Raw genomic sequence first — 18,239 nt, forward strand, 5'->3', positions numbered from 1 at the left:
TAAACAAATTCTGATGACTTGGGTGCAAAATGTGACTCCCTTGAGGAGGGGAAGCTGAGGGACCACTCGTGGCCAGAGTGATCAGAGAAGGGAAGAATACTTTGGAAGAGAGGATCCTGTGGAAGACAGAAGAGAAGATCATGATTGTTTGGCTCTCAAATCCCCTGAGAATATTTTGGAAAGAAAAAGCTCATCATGAGATCAGATCAGATCAGATCAGCCTCTCAGTCGTGTCTGACTCTTTGCAACCCCATGAATCGCAGCACGCCAGGCCTCCCTGTCCATCACCAACTCCCGGAGTTCACTCAGACTCACGTCCATCGAGTCAATGATGCCATTCAGCCATCTCATCCTCTGTCATCCCCTATTCCTCCTGCCCCCAATCCCTCCCAGCATCAGAGCCTTTTCCAATGAGTCAACTCTTCGCATGAGGTGGCCAAAGTACTGGAGTTTCAGCTTTAGCATCATTCCTCCCAAAGAAATCCCAGGGCTGATCTCTTTCAGAATGGACTGGTTGGAGGAAAGACAAAAAGAGAAAGGTAGGCATCACAGCCATTCAGCAGAAGGTGGGATGCTTGCCAGGGTAAAAGAAATCTGAGAACAAGATAAAGGCCACTGAGAAAGACAAAGCAGGTGGGAGATGGCAAGAGAACACTTCAGGAGAGAAGGGACCGCCTTGAGCAGTTAGAAAGGAGCAGCAGGAGGAGGCAGAGCACAGGGAGCAGGAGGCTGGAGGGAAGTTGCACATCCACTACTGGACCTTGAGGCAGGAGCGTGGCATTAAGTGAAGTTGCCACTGGACACAGCTGCATACTCGGGGATCCTGCAGGAAGCCAGTAAATGAGGAGAAAGTGAAAGAGAGAGACCTGCTGTCTGACTCACAGGAAATCAGGGACATTGAAAGGAAAACCAGCTGAATCCTTGTCAGTGGACTCCAGCCCAAGTTCATCAAAGGAAGACGAAGGGGTGGGGGAGGAAAGGGGAAGGAGGGGAGGAGGGGAGACTGAGCAGGGGGGCCACCAGGAGGCAGGGAGCAGCTCCAAGAACCCTCTGGATGGTTGGCTGAAGCGATGAATGAAGAGTGGGAGAGTGAAGTCATATGACAGTTGTTCCAGAGTATGATTTGACTAAGTTCTGGGGAGAGTGAAGAAGGGGAGGGAGGCATTTGGTGGGCGAGGGCTCCCTTCAGAGCAGTGCTGGGTCTAAGGAGATCTGTGAAGCCCAACCTGGGAGCCCACTGAGCTCAAACAGAAGCCGCCCAGCAGCCATGTGCCTCCAGGCCTGTCAGAGCGCGGAGGATGGAAGGAGGCGCCGAGGGGCGGAGCAGAGAGCAGGGACAGGAAACAGATGGATCGTGGCTATGAAGGGGCTGCAAGAGGAGAAGAGGGCTTCTGATCACGCTCCTGGGGGAGAGTCACTCTCATCCTCAAGGCCCAGCACCCCAACATCATCACCATCAGAGGAACAGTTGTAGGGGGAACAAGGACAGATCTACAGTATAAAGATCTGCATGGACCTGCATGGATGATCTCAAGAGTCTGATGGAGACTGTGAAGCAGTCTTTTTTGTTGAGGAGGTGAAGACACTGATGCTCCTTCCAGCTGCTGCATTGTGTGAAGCTTCTGCAGGAAAAACTGGATCCAGAACAGCTGGCCAAACTGCTGCTGAGCCAGGTGGTCATCCTCCAAGAGGGAGTCAGGCCACACCCTTACTGAAGGTCACACCATGGTTGGTGTGACCCCATGGTCCTCTACCCCAGAGCAGCTGCTTTGTGTCTAGGAACAGGATATCTGTGGACATGTGGTTGGTGGGTTGCATCTTGTGGGGGGTGATGCTGACTCAGAAGCCACTGTTCCCTGGGAAGATAGAAATTGATCAGATCAATTAGATATTTATGGAACTGAAGACCCCCCAGTGAGAAAATCGAGGCTGGCTGCAAAAAGACCTCCTTGCAGTCCAGAAGGTGACCTCCACCAAGCACCCCTGTGACATCCTCCACTCTGACCCGGGCTTCCACCTGTGACCTGCTTCCCAGGGTGCAGGGTCAACTCAGAAGATTGCTTCAAGCTGAGTATTTCCATGAGATGCTCCCACCCCATCCCATTGGCTCCCTGATGTTCCCATATGGCCCCCCAAGAGCAAGCAACAGAGTGAATGTTGGCACCAGCCTGAAGTCCCCCTGAGGAAGGCTGGGGCTGCACATGGCTGGGTGACAGTCACCAAAAACCAGGGGGCCTCAGCTGCAGGTCTCAGCTTCACCCTCAAGTTCTGAGGTTCAGCGTGGACCCCAGGCAGACCCTGGGAGTACCAGCTGGTGAGGCCCAGACAAGACCAGAGGCTGGTGCTGAAAACAGACCCAGATCCTGTCCTGAGTGAACACACCCGATGCCTGTCAGTGCTGGGGTGGGATTATAGACTCTTGGGCTGCTGGCCTTGTTTGATTTCCCACCTTTCATTTTTATTTTATCTTGGCTTGTAAATCTGTCAATTAAATCTTGTTTTCCTTCTTGTGGATAAAACAACTCACCAGATGAATACTTCTGTATCCTCCTTTTGCTCTCTCTCTTCCCTTCTGTCCATACCATTTCCATCCGCCTTATCCATCAGCCTCCCCACCACCTTTTCTTCCTCCACTTTCTAACCCTCCATTGTCTCTTTCTTTTCCATCTCCTTCCAGTCTTCTTCTCCTGAATCCTTGGCCTCTACTACTTACTTGTATCCAAGAATCATTTGCACCAGCAAAATTGAAAGTGTAAATTGCTCAGTAGTGTCTGACTCTTTGCAACCCCATGGACTGTAGCCTACCAGGCTCCTCTGTCCCTGGGGTTCTCCAGGCAAGAATACTGGCGTGGGTTGCTATTCCCCTCCTCCAGGGATTCTTCCCAACCCAGGGATCGAGCCCAGTTCTCCTGCATTGCAGGCAGATTCTTTACCATCTGAGCCACAAATGGCACCAGCAAAAGCTAACATTTATCATGAAAACAGACTTTGGTTTGGGAGCAGCCCATTCTGAAGTCAAAGTTGGAGTGAACACTTGGCTCAGGTGCTCATAAATGTTGTGAATATGCAGAAATTCTCTGAGCCTCAGATTTCAGATCCATCATGTGGATTTCCTCAAAGGGTGGCTGCGAATAGCCAAATTTTAATGGCAAGTGTAACTGCAACTTGGACTGTGTAGTTCTGTGAACTGTAATCGCAACTCTTCCAAAGGGGACAAGTGTGAGGAAGAGGACTGGGAAGGAATGGCTGAGAATCACCGACCAGGGTGATTTTCTTTGTCTTCAAAATTTTCTTTAATAATATTATTTCATTGTGTTTCTATGGTTCTCTACCCTGTCAGATCCAATGTCCTTTTTTTATAGCTAATATTTTGTGACATCCCCTTAACTATCCTGAAATGAAATTCATAGGTTATATAACTCACACATAATTTCATAAAATTTAGTAGAATGTCCTACCTATATTATACAGGAGAGTAAGAGAAAGTAGTTTGTATAAAATAATTTGTATTTTAATATGTAACTACTTGGTTGTGACGATAGAAGAGATGATGAAGACAGATTCTTGCATCTCTATCTAAAATCATCATGAATGGCATGCTGACAGAAGCCAACTGATACAGATGTGTTTTACTGGGGACTCTCCTACTTTGAATGGCTTTGCCACCAGTAATGGGTGTTCCTGAAATAGTGAACAAATTTCTGGTAAAGTTCTGAATAAAACAAAGCAAGATTTACAATTTAGTCCATAAACATTTCAGTGTAAATTAAGACTGTGAAAAATAACTTTGTGTTTCTAGGGAAAGCAGACTTTATAAATAAGTTTTTCAGTGATTGAGTGTCCAGAGGAACATTAGAAAGTCACTTGGGATGTGGGGCAATTCTGCAGGGCCTGAAGTACTCCTCTCTGCAGCATGGATTCCACCCTGTCAACACCCATGGTGTCCCACCCCCACAATCAGGGCAGCTCAAAGCTTCCAGTGGTAGCTCAGCTGGTAAAGAATCCACCTACAATACAGGAGTCCCCAGTTTGAATCCTGGGCCGGGAAGATCCACTGGAGAAGGGATAGACTACCCACTCCAGTATTCTTGGGTTTCCCTGGTGGCTCAGCTGGTAAATAATCTTCCTGCAATGAGGAAGACCTGGGTCCAATCCCTGGGTTGGGAAGATCCCCTGGAGAAGGGAATAGCTACCCACTCCAGTATTCTGGCCTGGAGAATTCCATGGACTGTATAGTCCCTGGGGTCACAAAGAGTCGGACACGACTAAGTGACTTTCACTTCAAAGCTTCCACACATTTACAAAATGCGTCCTGGGAGGTAGAGTCTCCCATTCTGAGGCCACAGCTATGTTTTCATTAAAATAAATCAAAAATCAAATAATCCTGCTCTGTGAGGGCTTTGAGAGCCCCTGGGCTGGCATCACTCTCTCAGTGAAGCTAAAAGGAACAAAAATAGTGGCCCAGATCCTGCATCTAGAAAATTGAAAATGAACTGACTTTTTATCATTTAACCTGACAAGTTCAGCACATTTATACTGTCACATTCCTGTCTGTCCTGAGTTGTTGAGCAGAATCTTTCCATGGATCCATGTTATTGCTAATAGGATTTGTCTGAAACTAAGTGTTCAACCTCCTCTTGTTTCCTGAGACCATGGTGGATTCTCTCCTCTCCTCCCTGAGCCCAGCCTTCATTGTATTTCAGCAAAATAATTCCCTGCCAGATGGTGGGGGAAAGGTAGCCCTTGGGAGGAATGATGATACTGTCACCAAAGGCTAGACTGGTGAGGACCAGTTTGGATTAGAGCCAGACCCTCCCAAGGTGAGACTAACAGTGGGATTTGCAACAGACAGTCCCATCTGGACAAAGCAGACTTCCAGGATGCTGGGACTCTCAGACATGCATTGGTCTGTGCAACGGGCCTCTGGAAATCTCCTCGGACATCAGTGCTCTGTCTGCTTCAGAGTTGGAGGAATCTTACGAGGGCTTGGGATTTCAGAAGGAATAACTTTCGCTCATGTCAAGAATTGAAGATTCCTGAAAAAAAATTCTCTATTTATCCTGGTGGCTGAATCCTTCAGTCTAAGACTCTTTGTTGTTAAAAACAAAACACAAACCCCAAATGTAGTCGCTTATGCTAAGCCCCACATCACCAAACTGAGACTCAATTTAACCACTGTTTCAGCCCTCTCAGAAATGGAATCTTGACAGTCAGGAAGCACCTGCTCAGCACCACTGAGATCATCTGCTGACAGACCCCCACCAGCCCCTGAAGGAAAGTGACCTTGCCATGACCAACCCTAGATCATCTAGCATAACTTCCTTGTTCTGTTTCCTTCTGCCTTTAAAAGTCTTTCATTCTGCATAGCTTCTCCGAGCTCATTTCTAGGTGTTACATGCTGCATAACTCAGGAATCATTGAATAAAGCCAAGAAAATGTTTAGAGCTTACTCTATGGGATTTTTAAAAAACTTATCTTGGGAGGTTCTTTCAATTGTTTGTTCAAGGCTTTGGACTATGTTCCTTATTTTTCAGAGTCTGAAAAGAAGCTACAGCCCTGCCCTGGACACTTCCCCTTCCTCACCTCCCTCCAAAGTATTGCCTTGTAACATTTCCCTAGGATAAGTTCCAACCAATTCAATCCAATCTTTATTATCTAAAGATTACTTCAAAGTAAAAATCCTAGATCTGGCAGAATGGGGCTCAGTCTCTGTGTGTGTATGTGAAATTCTGCCGGATTTCCTGTAGGGTGTGATGTTACACGAATTCAGGTGCACAACTTTGAACCACAGCTTAGTTACTTGTGCAAATCATGTATCCTCTCTGAGGATGTTTTCTTTCATCTATGTTGTAGGGGTGGAAAAGTCATTTTCTTTATACCCTTCTAGGTTCTTGGCTGAGACCCCCTCAGTCAGAGAGTGACAATCACTCAGTCGTGTCCAACTCTTTACGACCCCATAGACTGTAGCCTGCTAGACTCCTCTGTCCATGGGATTTTCCAGGTGAGAATACTGGAGTGGGTTATCATTGCCTTCTCCAACCCCATAATTAAAGATAGATTAGCAGGAGAAAAACAAACAGAAGTTTAATAAAATGAATAGCTTCTAGTGGCTCAGCTGGTGAAGAATCCACCTGCAATGCAGGAGACCTAGGTTTAATCTCTGGGTCGGGAAGACTCCCTGGAGAAGGGAATGGCTACCCACTCCAGTTTTCTTGCCTGGAGAATTCCATGGACAGAGGATCCTGGCAGGGTACGGTCCATAGGGTCGCAGCGTCAGACACGACTGAGTGACTAATACACACACATACCTTCTGCATACACGCGAGATACCCAGGAAAACTGAGTAACGCCCCAGATGGCTGAAACCATTACCTTTAGTTCCACATCCAGCTAAAGACAAAAGGAAGATATTGGGGTGTCAGTTACAGGAGGTTATCAGGCAGAGCATAGTAAACAAGGGTGTGGTTGATACACAGATTTAAGTCAAGCCTTCTCCACAGATAAGAGTTTCCTGTGATTTAGAACCATCCTGCTCTTCCTGGTACTGAGAGAAAGACACCCTTGCAGATGAATATTTCCCTCATAAATATAAATGTCTCTTACAAAAGGATGATTTCTACTCTGTTTTCAGAACTTTTCCTGCATCTGCTGTTTCTTAAAAATAATCAGCCTAACGTAATCTTTATGCTAAAGAGACATATTTTGGGGCAGAGAATCCTGTTCCCATTCATAATCTTACCCTTATGGGGCTGTAGTGAGGCTTGGCAAGATTCAGATGTGCAGCAATCATTATAGTGCCTGGACCACGGGGGTCCCTCCTTAGATCTCCCCACTAGCTTAGTGCTCAGTCTGTCCGTGGAGTCTCATCTCCACTCAACTCTTGGGCCCCACTGCATCCTAGTCCCAAAGTCACTCCCATCAAAACTGAGGATTCTTCCCCTTCTCCGATGCACTGTGCATTTTAACCCATTGGTAAGTCCAGCGAGGTCTCCCTCAAAAACACACCTGAGTCCATTCCTCTTTCTTCAACTCTACCGCCTCTATCTTCTTACAGGCTTCCAACTTCCATCACCTTGGCTGTGGCAGTGCCATCCTAAGTAATCCTTCTATTTGACCCGTGGTCTTTTATTTGTTTATTTTTAATTACTTTATTTTTATTTTTACAATATTGTATTGGTTTCTGCTGTACAACAAGGAAAATTAGCCATACGTATCCCTTCCCTCTTATGTCTCCCTCCCACCCCACAGTAGGGGAAAGAGAGGGTGAGAAAAACTGAACAAGTACCACTGACATATTATACCCCACCATGTGTAAAGCACGTAGCTGGTGGGAAGCTTCTATGTAACACAGGGAACCCAGCCTGGCACTCTGTGATGACCCACGGTCTTTTAAAATCCATTCTCCTTGTGCCAGTTAGAATCATCTTTTAAAACCTCAACTCATGTCTCCCCTTTGCTTAAAACTACCAACGGGCCCCCGTACCACTTAGAATAAAAGATCTGGATGCAGCTGTTCATGGCTCCCCGTGATCAGACCCCTGCCCATCTCTCCAGTCTCATCTTGCACCCTCCCTTCTGCTCATCATGGTTCTGCTGCGCTGTCCTCTCTGTTTCTCCAGAAAGTCAGACTCATTCTTCCCTTCCGACTTTGTATTTCTGGTTCTTTCAGCCCAGGATGCCCTTTCCAGGATGCCTTATTTTCATTCTTCAGGTTGCAGCAGAATTGTCACCTCCTCAGTGAGGCTTTCCCTGACTACCTTGTCTAATGTAGCTTATCACTGTAGGATCACCAATAAGGTGCTCATATGATTTATGGTCAAATCTAGAGGACTTATTTGACTAGTGAAAGGGGCTCTATAACAACTAAGCCAGGACAATAGTCCTGGTTTAGTCAAGTTGTGTGGTTCCCCTCCTCCTTATTTACGCCTTCTCTATTGTATCACTGTGCTTTAAAATCTTCATTGTTAAAAAAATAAAATAAAATAAAAATAAAAATAAAATCTTCATTGTTGTTGTTCGGTCGCTAAGTCGTGTCTGACTCTTAGCAACCCCATGGATGGCAGCGTGCCAGGCTCCCTTGTCCTTCACTATCGCCTGGAATTGACTGAAATTCATGTCATTGAGTCTGTGATGCTATCTAACCACCTCATCCTCTGCTGCCCCATTCTCCTTTTGCCTTATTCTTTCCCAGCGTCAGGGTCTTTTCCAATGAGTTGACGCTTTACTTGAGGTAGCCAACGTACTAGAGCTTCAGCTTTTGCATCAGTCCTTCCAATGAGCATTCAGGGTCAATTCACTTTTAGGATTGACTGGTTTGATCTCCTTGCTGTCCATAGCACTTGTCAATAACTGATACTCTATTTGCATAGGTATTACCTCTCTGCTCTATTACAATGTAAACTCCAAGAGGATGGGGCTGCTGTCTCTCTGGTTCACTGTGGTACCCTCATCCTCTTGAAAACTAAACTATGTGTTTAGAACATAGGACATGAGTTTGAGTGAACTCTGGGAGTTAGTAATGGACAGGAAGGCCTGGCGTGCTGCGATTCATGCAAAGGGTCACAAAGAGTCGGACACCGCTGAGCAACTGAACTGAACTGAGATGCTCTGTGAATATGTGTGGAATAAAGTGTATTGAATGTAAGGCACTGTAATTGCTATGGGTCAGGTGGGTGGGTGAGTTATCCTGGCTACACGTTTCTTGTTATTTAAAACAATGAATAACAAAACCTGCCTTCCTATGCTGACCAGGAATCATATTCATCTCCACATCAGGAGATCCCAAGTAAAGCTAACTTTGGGTACACAGGTGCACCCAGAGATTACCTGGTTATTCTTTGTTACCCCTTGTTTGAATTAGATTTGATAAGTATGGATCAGGAAACAGTTTCAAGAGTGAGAAGTACTTATACTTGATGAGAAAAATGTCATTTTTGCAACACTTGGGGTCATAAAATGACTTTCCCTGCTTGTTGATTGGAAATTCTAGAAAAGCAATGCTAGAAATAACACAATGGGATCATTGAATTAATTAATGTGGATACTGATTGTATAAATTCCGGTTATTGTGGAGTGGGGATTGGATCTCATGTTAATTAATATTTAAGTCCTTTTGGAAGTGACCCCCCTCCCAGATCCTTTGGTTCCTCTACAGCCCATCCCCCTTGAGAGGGGTTTCTTTGGGGCCCCAAACAGAAATCCCCTTATCACAGGCAGTACAGATTGCAGGCTGGTCTTGGACTTGTATTATTTGCATTTCTATGAAGGAAGGGCCTGGTATTATGTAACTGTGTGTGGGTTCTGAGGGCTTCTAATGGGCCTCCCTTTGTACAGTCTCTTAGCAACCAATTGAAGTTTGTAAGCTGAAACAAAGAGACTTGAGTCCAGCACTCCCTGAGCACATTCCTCTGAGTCTGGCCTGCCTCTAGGAGTGCTAGGTTGGGGGATATGCCCACTGTCTTGTCAGCCAGAGCCTTGCAATCCTCATTCAATCATGGTTCCACCTGGGAAGGAAAAAGATTGCTTAGGGACCAGCTGTGTTCCGTTATCAGAAATTCAACTGAAGCCAGGAAAGTCTTTAGAAGAGTTGACCTGCAGTCATTCATTCTAAAATGCGGTAATACTGCCTGATAGTGTTAAAGAAAAATTCAACCGAGTAAATCCTGAAGGTCTAATTGGCTTTATTGAACAATTCATGAACTGGGCAGCATCCCATCCAGCAAGCAGAAAGGCCCTCTGAGGAGGTGTACAGAATGGAAGGCTTTTATGGGCAGAAGCGGGAAGGGACAAGGAGCGGGCTGATTAACCTCGTCTTTCTCTGGGGGATGGGAAGGGTCTGTGTGGCAGATTACCTCTTTGAAGCTATCCAGAAAGTTCCAAATTGACTGGCTAAGACTACATTCCTGGGAGAGGTTGAAAGAGTAATTAGGTTAGGTATGAAGCCCTGGTTTGGTGATGTGAGCTTAGCACAAGTGATTCCATTTGGGTCTGTTCATTTTTGACAAAAGTCAAGAGTGCTCTTTAGGTTTAGTAGGAATCTGTGCTCTGTCACTAATTAGCTGTATGTCCTTGGACAAATTACATTTTTGGCCTTCAGTGTTTTCATTAGTCACACAAGAACAAAAATTATACCTTCCTCATTGGTTGGCTGAGAACATCAAGGTACATCGTACCTTTCAGTTCAGTTCAGTCACTCAGTCATGTCTGACTCTTTGCGACCCCATGAATCGCAGCACGCTGGGCCCCCCTGTCCATCACCAACTCCCGGAGTTCACTCAGACTCACGTCCATCGAGTCAGTGATGTCATCCAGCCATCTCATCCTCTGTCATCCTCTTCTCCTCCTGCCCCCAATCCCTCCCAGCATCAGAGTCTTTTCCAATGAGTCAACTCTTCACATGAGGTGGCCAAAGTACTGGAGTTTCAGCCTTAGCATCATTCCTTCCAAAGAAATCCCAGGGCTGGTCTCCTTCAGAATGGACTGGTTGGATCTCCTTGCAGTCCAAGGGACTCTCAAGAGTCTTCTCCAACACCACAGTTCAAAAGCATCAATTCTTCGGCGCTCAGCTTTCTTCACAGTCCAACTCTCACATCCATACATGACCACTGGAAAAACCATAGCCTTGACTAGATGGACCTTTGTTGGCAAAGTAATGTCTCTGCTTTTCAATATGCTATATAGGTTGGTCATAACTTTTCTTACAAGGAGTAAGCGTCTTTTAATTTCACGGCTGCAGTCACCATCGTACCTTTAACAAATATTTATCCAGGGTTGCGTGCATGTGTGCTAAGTCACTTTAGTCATGTCTGACTCTTCATAATCTCATGGACTGTAGCCCACCAGGCTCCTCTGTCCATGGGATTCTCCAGGCAAGAATCCTGGAGTGGGTTGCCATGTCCTTCTCCAAATCCAGGGTTAGGTTTTTCTATTTGTTAGACACTATGCTTGGTGCTGAAGGCACCAAAGTAAATAAAATAGGCAAAAATCCCTGCCTTCTTGAAGATTACATTCTAGTAGGAGGAGACAGGCAATAAAAATATAAAAGTCATATATATATATATATATGACATAAAAATATCATGGAAAATATTGGGAATGTGACAATTGAGCAGACCTGAAATAAAATCCAAGTAAGGGCCTTTATATGGCACACAGAGGTTGTATATTAATTAATTCCTTAGTTTTGTTAGCCACTCATCCATTTGCCTCCCCATTCATTCAGTAATTCAGTGACTGATTCTCAATCATCCATCCATCTATTCACCCTTCAGAAAATGTCAGATGAAGGTTTGTATGCATCATGGATTTAATGCCCATCTTATTATCTGAGCTGAGGTTCATTCAGGAGGAATTAGGGAAGTGAAGGCTTGGGATGATTATTGATCAGAACATGGTATATTGAAGTTTTTCACAAAATGTAGGATAGAAAGAGCCTGCATGGTTTCTTTTTAAGCTAACACTTATTGAGAATATACTTTTTGCTGGGCTCTGTGATAAATGTTTTATATGTGTTATCTTATTTAGCGCTGGGAAGTCAATTTGTAGTTGCTACTTAATTTGTAGATGAGAGAACTGAGGCTTAGAGATCAATAGATGGCCTAAGGTCAGAGAGAGATTGGCAAAGTTAGTACTTAAACTTGGGGATGACTTCAAAATTCACAGGCTTAGCTATTTTACTGCAAGGACTCCTTTACTGATTCTGGGTCCATAAACGAGTCATAAGCTGATCCTCTTTGCCTTCATGTTCTCACTCATCAGATGGAAGATTCCATTCTTCCTCAAATCTCAAGGTTGGATGAAAGGACATATACGTACAGACAGGCACCAGGAATTACCAGCCAGAAAGGGTGCTGTGATTGATTCACTATGCTCCAGTTCCAACGAGACTGAAAGGGCTTCTATTACAAGACCTTTCATTTCTCAAGCCTCTGATGATGGTAAGGCAGCAATCTGCATGCAAGGTGACCTTGAACTGTACCTGCTTTCCAATTCCCACTGGAAGGGCCCTTTACATCTTAGCATGCTACTAAGCCAGAAGAGGTATTTCACTCTGGTTTCCAGTAATTTGTTCTGCAGTGTGAACTTCTGGGTCTTCTTGTCCAATTTCATGAAAATTAGATTAATGAGTGTTAATTGGTGCTGACTTAGCTGGTTTAAAATGGATAGTGTCAAATGGAAGAGGACCATCCTGGTGTGATGGTTGGATCTGGGGCCTTCTGGGAATCAGGGTTCTGCATGATGCCAGTGGCATAGGTTATTGGGGAAATCTCCTCCAGTTACTCTTATGGAAGACAGTGTCACCCCAGAGACCTTTGCAAGGAGGAAGGACACTTATTCCATTAGAACAAGGAGAAGATTTGCTTCAGAGACTGGTAAGCTTGGTCAAGATGTTCATTCATTCATTCATTCATCAAATCTTTTCCAAGCATCTGCTATGTGTCAGGCTCTGTTTAGGACTCTGGAGAACTACTGGTGAATGAAACAAAGCTTCTGTCCTCATGAAGCTTATGTTCTGAGGTCAGTAAACAATAATCAAATGAATACATGACTTAATGTCAAGCAGCATTTCCATCTGATGCTTCTATATTCTCCATTGTTGTTGTTGCTTAGTCATGAAGTTGTGTCCAACTCTTTTGTGAACCCATGGACTGTAGCCTGCCAGGCTCCTCTGTCCATGGAATTTCCTAGGCAATAATATTGGAGTGGATTGCCATTTCCTTCTCCAGGAATTTCCTGACTCAGGGATCAAATCTGTGTCTCCTGCATTGCAGATTCTTTACTGCTGAGCCACCTGGGAAGCCCAAGCCACCTGGGAAGCACCACCCTGCATTCTCTACTAATATGAAAAAAGTTCATCTTTAAAAAAAGAAACAGCATGAGATATAAGTGATAGTGAAAGCTGCTCAATCGTGTCTGACTCTTCGTGATCCCATGGACTATACAATCCATGGAATTCTCCAGGCCAGAATACTGGAGTGGGTAACCATTCCCTTCTCTAGGGGATCTTCCAGACCCATGGATCAAACCCAGGTCTTCCACGTTGCAGGCAGATTCTTTACCAGCTGAGCTAGATATAGGTCACACACTATAGAACTCAACCATTCAGTGGTTTTAGTGTATTCACTCATGCGTAAAAATCCTCACCACAGTCCATTTTAGAACATTTCCATCACCTCAAAAAGAAATGGTAACCTTTAGGTATCACCATCTTCTAACCCAGCCCATACGTCCAGCCCTGGGCAGCAACTAATATATTTCCTGTCTCCCTAGATTTGAATATTCTGGTCAGAAGAAAAAGTCATCTTTTGAGAGTGAGGGGGACATGGAAAGGTCTCTTATTATCTCCACCTCCTAAAGTGAGGCTTCTTGGACCTCTTCCTCTTGGAAAGTTTGCCTTGCAACTTTCTCCAGGATCCAAATTTCCATTGCTTTCATTCTGGGGGATGGTATGGGGTGCTGGCCTGACAGAGGCATGCCTCAGAGATATTGCAGGTTCAGCTCCAAGCTACTGCAATAAAGTGAATATTATAATAAATAAGTCATACAAACTTTTGGTTTCTCAGTGCATAAAAAGTTATGTTTATATTATCATGTAGTCTATTGGAGAAGGCAATGGCACCCCACTCCAGTACTCTTGCCTGGCAAACCCCATGGATGGAGGAGCATGGTAGGCTGCAGTCCATGGGGTTGCTAGGAGTTGGACACGACTGAACGAAATCACTTTCACTTTTCACTTGCATGCGTTGGAGAAGGAAATGGCAACCCACTCCAATGTTCTTGCCTGGAGAACCCCAGGGACAGGGGAGCCTGGTGGGCTGCCATCTATGGGGTCACAGAGTCAGACAAGACTGAAGCGACTTAGCAGCAGAAGCAGCAGTAGTAGTCTATTAAGTGAGCGATAATAGCACTATGCTTAAAAAATAATGTGCATATCCTAATTAAAATATATTTTATTGCTAAAAATGCCTAATATTATCTGAGCCTTCAGTGAGTTGTACTAGTAACATCAAAGATCACTGATCACAGGTCATCATCACAAATATAATAATAATGAAAAATCTTGAAATATCATGAGAATTACCAAGATGTGACACAAAGACATGAAGTGAGCAAATGCTGTTGGAAAAATGATTTGGTAGCCTTATTTGATGGACGGTTGCTTCAAACTTTCAATTTTAAAAATATTCAATATCTGTGAAGTGCAATAAAGCGAAGCAGAATAAAATAAGGTATCAGTTCAGTTCAGTTGCTCAGTCGTGTACGACTCTTTGCAACCCCATGAACTGCAGCATGCCAGGCCTCCCTGTCCATCACCAACTCCTGGAGTTTACCCAAATTCATGTCCATTGAGTCCGTGATGCCATCTAACATCTCATCCTCTGTTGACCCCTTCTCCTCCTGCCTTCAATCTTTCCCAACATCAGGGTCTTTTCAAATGAGTCAGCTCTTTGCATCAGGTGGCCAAAATATTGGAGTTTCAGCTTCAACATCAGTCCTTCCAAAGAACAACCAGGACTGATTTCCTTTAGGATTGCTTCTCGGCCTCTTGGTTAAGATCAAGTGTAGTTAATACCATAAACCTCACTTTTATCCTTATGTCTCTGATTTGAACAACGTGGGGCACTGGTATATACGTGTAAAGTCTCAAAACGGGAGATTTCTTCTTACTACATGAAGGGCTGACATAAGCATAGGGTGATAATGATAATTCCCAACATTTGGGGAAAAGTTTCACAGATTTAATCTAGAGGTTCTCAACCTTGACTGCACATTAGAATCACCAGGGAGCTTTACTGATTACTGATGCATGGGTCCCATCTCCTGATTTAATTGGTCTAGAATGTGGCCTGAGCAGCATTAAAAAACCCTCCCCAGGTAATTCCATTGTGTGGCCATTGTTGAGAGGCACTGAACTAACCTTACGTAAAAGCTTAACTAGTAGGTGAGGCAGATAAGATAATCTGCTTCTCCTTTTCTCTCTCCCACTTTCCATCTCTCTCTCTTTCTCTCTACCTCTGTTTTCTTTTCTTTCTCCCCTTCTTTTCTTTCCTTTCTTCGGGTTGGGAAGATCCCCTAGAAAAGGGAAAGGCTACCCACTCCAGTATTCTGGCCTGGAGAATTCCATGGACTCCATAACCCATGGGGTTGCAAAGAGTCGGACACGACTGAGCGACTTTTGCTTCACTTTTCCTTTCTTTCTTGAAATTAAAAAGCTCTATCACAAAGTCAAGTGACTAGCTCAAAGTCACGCAACCGATAAGCAGGAGGGTCAGAACTCAAACCCATGTTAGCCGCTTGTGCTTTTTCAATTTGCGTCAGTGTTGCCTCCAGATGGCCAGTATTATGCCCATTACAAAGAAAGAAAAGCTGAGTGTGATGGTTGATTCTGTTTCCACTTGACAGGGCCAAAGGGTCTTGGTTACATGATTAAACATTGTTCTGAGTGCATCTTGAATAAGATCAATATTTCAATTGAGTGAATAAAGCACTCACCCTAATGTGGGTGGACCTCATTCAATCAGTTGAAGGTCTGAGTAGAATAAAAAGACAGACCCTCCTGCCCGTATGGGGGAAAGCCTCCTGCCTGAATCCTTTGAGCTGGGATATTGGTCTTTTCCTTTCTTCAGTCCAGTACTGAGACATTAGCTCTTCTCGGGTTTCGAGTCACCAGCCTGTGGACCTGCAGCTGCACCATCGACTCTCCTGCTTCTCAGGCCTTTGGACATGGACTGCAACTTACATTATTAGTTCTCCTGGGTTTTCGGCTGGCTGACTGCTGATCTGCAGACTTAGCCTCTATAATCATGGGAGCCAATTCCTTATAATAATAAATCTTATTTATAATAGTAAATCTTATATTCTAATAATAGTGCCTATTGGAGAACACTGACACTGAGGGACGGAACAATTAGGTTTCTGGGTAAAGATCTGACTTTGAGTTAGGGGGCAGTTAGTGAGGGTTCCATGTCCCTTACACCCCTGATGTTCCTTCCTCTTCTGTTGCCAGTCTTTGAAGCTAAGTTTGGGCCAATACCCATATTAGATGAACAAACCCTAGAGTCCTTGATGACAAGCTCAATGTCAGAATCTGTGGATGCAGGCCATGAATAGTCTAGGTCAGAAAATAAAAGTTGGTAGGAAGGACTATACTTTACTGGAACCAAACCAAAAACATCAGTGTTCTTAGTTTGGAGTGATTCTTGGTCCTGGAGTTCATCCAAGTTCTCCTTTGGCCCCTTGCATCTTACCTGCCCACCATCCAAGCCCAGCGAAATCAGCAGACGGTCATGATGTGATCTAGGCATGCTGAAAAGATTACCGTGATGGTGAGGGAGATTCCAAAGGTTTTACAAAAAGAAAAAGAAAAAGCATTAGCTAAAGAATGGAGCCAAAGTGCTCAGATACCACTTGGCAGCCAGGAAGTGTGTTAAATCAGAACAACCAAGAGAGAAAAGTGCTTTGGAGTAATTGTTGTTGAAGCTGCTTCCAGAGCTCATTCCTCTTAGGAGAAAACTGTCTGTCTAGAATCAAGGAGAGTCTTACCTTTAGAGTTTTCTGTAGATGTGGAGTGTGAGGAGGGCCTGAAAGACTGGTCTGCAAAGAGGTGGAGGGTCAAGAGATAATAGAGCATTTATGGGAGGGTTGCCTGAAGGCAGTCAGAGGAAGAGAAGGAGGCCTGCACATGCCTGGATGCTGGAGGTTGTGTGGGAAGGTGGCTGATCGGGGATTTGGGGCTTTTGTGAATGGGAGCATCTGATATTAAATTCTAAATCATTTGAAATACTCTCAGGCAATTTCTTACCTGAAAGCTTTGGCAAACTCTTCTGTTTACATAGCCTGGCAGTAGTATTTTGGGGTAGTGATGGCTTGGGGTGTTCATTAGGGGGTGATATAGTACAGAGACAAGAAAATGTATGTCTGGTATTTTTGCTGTAAGCTTTTTAGCCACAAACATTTTTGCTGTATAACTAACTGACCATAAGGCAATTTTGTTGTAAAAGAGAAAATAAGGAAATATAAAAGAAGGGCATTAAAAAGGACATAATGAAACATGAAAAATGAGTAGAAAAATTAAAAAGGCTTTATTGAAATGTATTTGAATCCATTTGAAATGTGTTTAGATTCATGGCAATACTGTGCAAATAACTGATTTTATTTTGCCTCTTATATCTAAGCACTTGTCTTCCAAGTTTTTCATTCATAGAATTTTATACTTTTTTTTGGCTCGTTGATGTGTCTCCTCACTTGGCATCACACTTTTCTATTTTGATAAAATTCTTCATTAACAGAGGCTTCAGCTTCCAAATTCTAGGATGCATATTTGCATCCAAGTTTTGAATCATGTTGAGAAAGCTCTTTGTTCTTGGCAGATTGTCACATGTCCACTGATAGACGTTCCAAAGTTCTATGGAAGGTGTGGATTCAACTCTGCACCTTTAAATCACTGGAGGATTTGCAAAAGACATTATCATTTTCTAGCACAGCCTGTGCCCTGACTTTACATTCTCTCATTCACATGTCCAGTAAGTTTTATCATAGTATTTTCTATCAAGTCCATATACATAATTACGGTCCACTATTTTAAGAGTGCCACATCTACTCATCACTGCACAGACTCTTATGAGGGCTAAGATTGATGGAATGCAAAAATGGAAGTTCTATGTCAATGGAGAAATGAAACCAAAACTGTCAACCACTTAGAACAAAACCGTCAACTGGTTATCTTTCACAGCACGATTGCCTTATGGCCGATTAGGTGTGAGGAAAAATGTTTTGCAGCCAAGATGTTTATGGCAAAGATGCTTACAGAAGAAGTACCTAGAACTGAAATAAAGAATCCACAGAATAGAGAAATGATTTGTCAAATGAACCAATTTAGTGGAATTAGAGCCTAGGTGGTAGCTGAACTTGAGGGTCCCCAAGAATCTCCAAAGAGATGGGGGCAATGCTGTGTTTCCCTTGTTCAGGGCGTTTGAAAAATATCACTTGAATCTTTGAAGTCAAGGTGATACCATCTAATGAGTAGAAGACATCAAGTCTCAAATAGAGAACAATTGTAGTGACAGACAAAATGAAATGCCCCTAAAGAGATTATGGAAGTAGTAGCAGTCCTGATCATTTATTCTTTCATCACACACTGGGACATCATTTTGTGTGTCAAGCCCCTCAATGCATGCTGAAAATATAGACATCATCCCTTGCCCTCAAGGAGCTTTACCTTTTGGTTGTGAAGGCAAGAG

Source organism: Bubalus bubalis, chromosome 24 (genome assembly GCF_019923935.1).
Source record: "Bubalus bubalis isolate 160015118507 breed Murrah chromosome 24, NDDB_SH_1, whole genome shotgun sequence".
NCBI classification, from domain to species: Eukaryota; Metazoa; Chordata; class Mammalia; order Artiodactyla; family Bovidae; genus Bubalus; species Bubalus bubalis.